The sequence below is a fragment of the Lampris incognitus genome, chromosome 15, assembly GCF_029633865.1.
Source record: "Lampris incognitus isolate fLamInc1 chromosome 15, fLamInc1.hap2, whole genome shotgun sequence".
Taxonomy (NCBI): Eukaryota; Metazoa; Chordata; class Actinopteri; order Lampriformes; family Lampridae; genus Lampris; species Lampris incognitus.
In genome coordinates, this window is record NC_079225.1 from 43,033,905 (window position 1) to 43,040,662 (window position 6,758).

The following is a 6,758-nucleotide window of genomic DNA, read 5'->3' on the forward strand; positions in this document are numbered from 1 at the left end:
GGATGTGCAGCAGGTTAGGGTGATCAAGGATAGAGATGGAAATGTGCTGACAAGAAAGGAGAGTGTGCTGAGAAGGTGGAAGGAGTGCTTTGAGGGGCTGATGAATGAAGAAAATGAGAGAGAGAGAAGGTTGGATGATGTGGGGATAGTGAATCAGGAAGTGCTGTGGATTAGCAAGGAGGAAGTGAGGGCAGCTATGAAGAGGATGAAGAGTGGAAAGGCAGTTGGTCCTGATGACATACCTGTGGGGGCATGGAGATGTTTAGGAGAGATGGCAGTGGGGTTTTTAACTAGATTGTTTAACACAATCTTGGAAAGTGAGAGGATGCCTGAGGAGTGGAGGAGAAGCACACTGGTACCAATTTTCAAGAACAAGGGCGATGTGCAGAACTGTAGCAACTACAGAGGTATAAAGTTGATCAGCCACAGCATAAAGATACGGGAAAGAGTAATAGAAGCTAGGTTAAGAGGAGAGGTGATGATTAGCGAGCAGCAGTATGGTTTCATGCTATGAATGAGCATCACAGATGCGATGTTTGCTTTGAGAAAGTTGATTAAGAAGTAACGTAGAGAAGGCCAGAAGGACGTGTAATGCCATTACAAGTGTAATGGCATTATAAAGTACTCATATCTGTACTCGGTATTGGCAAGTATGCAAACGTAAGTACTTGGTCTGAAAAAAAGTGGTATCGGTGCATCCTTAAGGTCAACTGTCCAAAGTAACGGGGAATGCAGAAGAGAGGTGAAGAAGAGAGTGCAGGAAGGGTGGAGTGGGTGGAGAACAGTGTCAGGAGTGATTTGTGACAGAAGGGTACCAGCAAGAGTTAAAGGGAAGGTTTACAAGACGGTTGTGAGACCAAATATTTCATATGGCTTGGACAGTGGAACTGATGAAAATACAGGAGGCGGAGCTGGAGGTGGCAGATTTGAAGATGATAAGATTTTAATTTGGAGTGATGAAGGAGGACAGGATTAGGAACGAGTATATTAGAGGGACAGCTCAAGTTGGACGGTTTGGAGACAAAGCAAGAGAGACAAGATTGAGATGGCTTGGACAAGTGTGGAGGAGAGATGCTGGTTATATTGGGAGAAGGATGCTGAATATGGAGCTGCCAGGGAAGAGGAGAAGAGGAAGGCCAAAGACAAGGTTTATGGATGTGGTGAGGGAAGAGGTGGCTGGTGTGACAGAGGAAGATGCAGAGGACAGGAAGAGATGGAAACTGATGATCCACTGTGGCGCCCCCTAACGGGAGCACCGAAAGTAGTAGTAGTAGTAGTAGTACTAGTAGTCTATTTTTCTCTTCATTATAGTTCTTACGGTGTGTTTGTGAAGAGTATGGCGCATGAGGAAGTTTAGCAAATAAAACCTTCATGCAACATCAGTTGAGACTCTAGACCCTCATTCAGCCGGGGATGCTACAGTAAGACTTTCACCTCATCGGTCCTGCCACGCTACTGATTGATGGCCAAACCCACTCCGATATGATGGTCTAAGGTAGTTGTACTCCTTCAACAGAAATGAAACCACCAGTGAAATTATATCTAGACAACAGAGACCCAGATCAGCAGTAGATACCTCTCATAACGGTATGGAAGAAGAAGAGCTTCCTCGCTCTGCTCACAAACGGAATCCTACGCAGAAGATGCTTGCATTTCAAAGAGAGAAGGTCCACAAAAGGTTGATGACTAGGTTGATGGTGGTTATGCGTCAGCTGTGTGATGAAACGACAGTAAAAGTGTAATATCAGTATACGTACACACACTGGGGATGATGGGAAATTCAGCACAGGTTTTCTGTTCATAATCAATGCCCTCCACCAAGCGTGATCTCTTCCTCTCTCCCTCTCTTTGACATTGTCTCTCTGTCCCTGAAAAAGGTCCACATGGTAAGTGGAACGCTCTATGTTTCACATACCTCTCTACGTGACACCCTCACAAACACCTAATGAATTACACATTGTGCCACACACGTGTATTTTAATGAGGTAGAAGTACTTGGTTGTCTACATTGTACAAAATCCAGACAGGATTACTGAAAAACTCCTCAGTTCTTCCATGGTCCAGTTGTGAACTACACACTTGGAACTTGTGCTTTACGATGCAGCAGTTAGATTTCACTTTTTAAGGGGGAATAAGACAGAGATTTCTTCTTTCATTCAGGTTGAACCGTTTTTTACAACGGGCCGCGGCGGTGAGAGCACCGAATCCTAACCACTAGACCACCAGGGAGGTAACAGAAGGAAGATAACCCACACATGTAATTGCATCAAAAAAGCAACTAAAGCATTGTGTTTTAACAACAGCGCCTCCAAGTGGACTACGGGGGCAATAACAATGACATGCAGCGACACATTTGGTGGGTGTTTGAAGAGTTGAACTGAGAGGATTTGAAATCTTCTCCCCCGTATGGTACCGTCCGACCAGACCGGAAGAGAAGAGAAACTTTATGTTGCCAAAGGGAACGTCGTATGTATAGTATCCAGTTTGAAGCTGATAAACAGAACACACTACGTTATTCACATATATCATCCATCCATTATCCAAACCACTTATCCTGCTATCAGGGGCGAGGGATGCTGGAGCCTATCCCAGCAGTCACTGGGCAGCAGGTGGGAAGGCACCCTGGACAGGCCGCCAGGCCATCACAGGTCCGCCACACACACTCAAAACTAGGGACAATTTAGTAGGGTCGAGTCACCCGACCTACATGTCTTTGGACTGTGGGAGGAAACCCATGCACACACGGGGAGAACATGCAAACTCCACACAGTGGACGACTCGAGACGAACCCCAAAGTTTGGACTACCCCGGAGCTCAAACCCAGGATATTCAAATATATTATGCCCATAAATTATAATTATAATTCTATAATTGTAATTATAATTAAACACCAGGGATTAGATAAGCACAACTATTAACATAATATTACACCCAAAAAGGTGCCTCCACTGAGCTGTATCCCGTTAACATGCCACCATTATTTCTTATCATTTATTCTCTTCTCTTCCAGTGTGGTGGACGGTACCATACGGGGGAGATTTCAAATCCTTTCAGTTCAACTCTTCATACACCAACTGTGCCACTGCATGTCAACGTTATTGCCCCGGAGTCCTCTAGGTGGCGCTGTTGTAAAGTCTATACATGTCTACTCTGCAGGACAGAGGTATTAAGTCGACTTAAATTCTACTTTGTAGAGTCGCATTTGATGCAGTGTGTTGAATGCCCCCTCCCCCATGAAATCAAATTCCATTTAATATAAAAACAATGATTTACTCACCATTTGTTGCGAATTTCATTTGTGTGCATTTCCCCTTCTGCTGTCTCCCTGGTGGTCTAGTGGTGAGGATTCGGCGGTCTCACTGCCGCGGCCCGGGTTCGATTCCCGGTCAGGTAACGAGGACTTTGACAGTCGAAGAAGAATATTTGTCCCACCCCCTGTAAAAAGTCAAGTGTAATTAATGTGTTGAAAAACCCATGTTCACCATTTGTAACTGACTGTACTGTTCTCATTGTGTGTATCAACACCAATTTAACAGCCAGCCTGGGTTCGAGGTACGCTGGCGCCCGGGAGTGCCCGGCGTACCTGGTTCTGCCCATGGCATACCTAGTGACAAAGTTCAGGAGTGCCCCATTTCTATGTGTCACTGGCACCCCCTAGTGGTGTGCCTGTAGGCTACATTACATCCCCTTATAATTGGATGTAATGTACAGTACAGTACAATCATGTACATGTGCACACACTGGGGCCTCCCAAAGAGCATAGTGGAACTGCTTGTGCTGATGACATCATATTGAAATATTGAGCTCCAGCACAAACACACACGCACACAAAACACCACATAGGTGGGCACCCCTGAAAGCCTCGGTGTAATTCGAACACTGCAGCCAGCCAAACTCCATCCATTAAATGCAGAAGAGTCAGGACTCATCTTAGTTGTCAGGTTTAATAAGATGCCGGGATGCATTTGTAACCTGCACGACAGGGGAATGGACCTATGCTTGCGCAGGGACAGTTTACAGTCTAATGTCTAAGCTCAGTGGAGATTGGTGTAGGTTTTTTTCTAGACCGGATTCTAGTACTCACCCCAAAGACAACACACACACACTCGTGGGTATAGTTTACAATAAAAAAACCAATTTATTTCAACAGTTCAAAGTAAAGTTATTTCAATATCAATACTAAATTAGATGTGTTATATATATATATATTTTACTCTATTATACTTTTTAAAATTTCTTCCTAATATTCTATTTATTGTCTATATCTATCTATATTCTATTTTATGCAGCCATATTCTACACTAACAAATTAAAGAAAATAATCCAAAATAAAGTATGAGTGCACTCAAAGAAAATAAAGAAAAGAAAAGGGGGAATGATTCAGTCTTCCAATCTGTGCAAGGGGCAATGTCCAGATCCTACCACAATCACAGGGGCAAGTTAATGTAGAGGCAATGATGATGAATCCAAATCCAGGGCGATGATGGGGGCAATCCAAAGGGGGTATCCAAGGGTTCCAAAAGGGTGTAGCAAGAGGGGTTGTTCGGGGTACTAAAAAACCAGTCTGCACAAAATTGTACAGATTCCTTATTAATTGCAATCTCTATCAAACAATTACAAACAAAATAAAAATACCCAAATCTAGAGTCAATTCTCAGAATTAAATCATTTCCTACATATAACTAATATGCGGCTGAATGACAACAGCCTATTGCTGTAAGAACAGTTAAAAACAATGTCATCGCAGCCAGGCTGCGGCACTATCAACGTGAATTCACGTCTAGCTGGCTGCTATGGGTTCCATGCATGCCATGTAGCCCGAGTTGGCTCGGTGGCTAGTGGCAACTGGAGCTTACAGTTTTTTTTAACAACAAGCATATTATTATATTAAAATGTCTAACATTCCTACATCAAATAAACCCTATGGACCGGGTGTCCTGACTGGTTTTAAAGCTCTGAATCATATGGGAACTGCTAAGGATCATAGATATACGTTTTAGCTGGGTTAGCTTAGCAACCAATGGAAAATTGTCAGTCTTTAGATTTCAAGATTTTAAACTCTTATCTCACCAGGATTCCTGCAGCGTACAAAACACAAGAGAAAAGAGTCTTCCTTCTTCCTTCAACAGGAGATCATCTGTCTTTGGATAAAATCAAGATATCCTACGTAAATGGCTATGATTACTTGGAACACAGAAAGCTGTTTACTTTTTAGCTTTGGCTAGCGGCTCACCAAGGAAGCTTCGTGGGAGGGATCTTTTTTGTCGTAGTTCAAATGTCCTGTAGCTCAAATATCCGTAGTTCAAATATCAATAATTCAGGTATCCATAGTCAAAGTTGTCCGTATTTCTAAATATCCGTATTTCTCTTCTCTATTGTCGACGGTTGTTTGCATGGTTTAAACTCTGTAGCTCGTGTGCCTCCTAGAGGCTACTCGTGGAATTTACATACGTCACAGGGTACATGTAATCATGTGGGTTACACATTCATGAATTGAGAACGAAACTGTAAAATAATACAATAAGATGATGGGGATGTGACTAATAACCGACATGAAAATGCGAAATTTTGTGTCGGTTATTTATCACGTCTCCGGTGTGTAAAGGCCTCTAGACGTCACGGTACACCTCACTGTTAACTCTCACCTTTCACCATTTTGTTGTTTAGCCATCAAAGCTACATGAAAGTAGACAGCTTTGACTGAGAAAGACAAAGCACAATCACTAATTTAGCACAATTAACATGTTATAGAAATGTTAAAAGGGATAGTTCACTTGAGAACACTTTTACACTTTGTTTCATGCGTCCATCCTTCTAATGCAGGGGTGGACAATCTCATCCAGAAAGGGCCAGTGTGTGTGTTAAGGTTTTTGCTCCAACCAAGCAGTTACACACCTGTGTCTCCTAGTCAAGTTCCTCAGCAGAGACTCTACTGGTTGATTAGTGGGATCAGGTGTGTAACTGCTTGGTTGGAACAAAACCCTGCGCCCACACACTGGCCCTTTCTGCCCACCCCTGTTCTAATGAATGTGTTTAAAAAAAATTCCCTCATTAATTGTTTCATTAGGTAAAGAATAAAATTTTGGCATCTATTTCCTGGAACACATCTCTGTAGGTTATCCTTCCATTTTTGCACTGATTAAATAAAAACCTCAGAACCCTACGTGTTGGTTTTGGCCCACCTCATCTGGGTCCTCCTCATCCGAGCTTTCACCCTCTTCTGTCTCATACTCTCTCTGGACTCTCATCCTCTGATAACTCCATGTCAGGATCTCCCTCAGTGATTCTGTTAAGGATCCTCTCTGCCTCCGTCATAGAGCTGCCTGCTGAAAACAATGAGAAACAAACGTTAAGTACAAACTGGGGCCTCGTGTATCACTCGTTACTATGGGCAAATCTGTTCGTACACACTCATGGCATTTTTAGCCCCCACGTTTGTCTGAGAGCAGTAGCAAAGCATGATGGTTATTAGTAATTCCTTCCTCCTAACATCTATTGTCTACCTCTTGCAACGAGCAATCACCCAGGCCTGCAAAGACATCAGTGTGAGCCAATCGGTGTCTCAATTCATGGGTGTGTATGAACAAATGTGCCCATAGTAACGACTGATACGAGGCCCAATATAGGACAAATATAAATTAGCGGCTTGCAAACGAAAATAAAGAAGCTCAGTTCTGAAAACTCACTCAGATATTCCTGAGACGTTTACGTACTCGAAACAATCAAAATATAACATTAAAAAATGTTTTATTTCTGAA

At 42.9% G+C, this 6,758-nt stretch overlaps 1 long non-coding RNA gene across 1 annotated transcript; it reads right to left on the reverse strand.

The window, feature by feature from the left end:
• Nucleotides 1-3,306: 3,306 nt before the first annotated feature.
• On the reverse strand, nucleotides 3,307-6,198 carry LOC130124703 (uncharacterized). The gene is made up of 4 exons (XR_008811393.1): nucleotides 6,183-6,198; nucleotides 5,071-5,141; nucleotides 4,423-4,564; nucleotides 3,307-3,435 (listed from the first exon to the last, which is right to left on the reverse strand). It is a non-coding gene; the product is annotated as an uncharacterized LOC130124703 (long non-coding RNA).
• Between the last annotated feature and the right edge of the window lie 560 nt (nucleotides 6,199-6,758).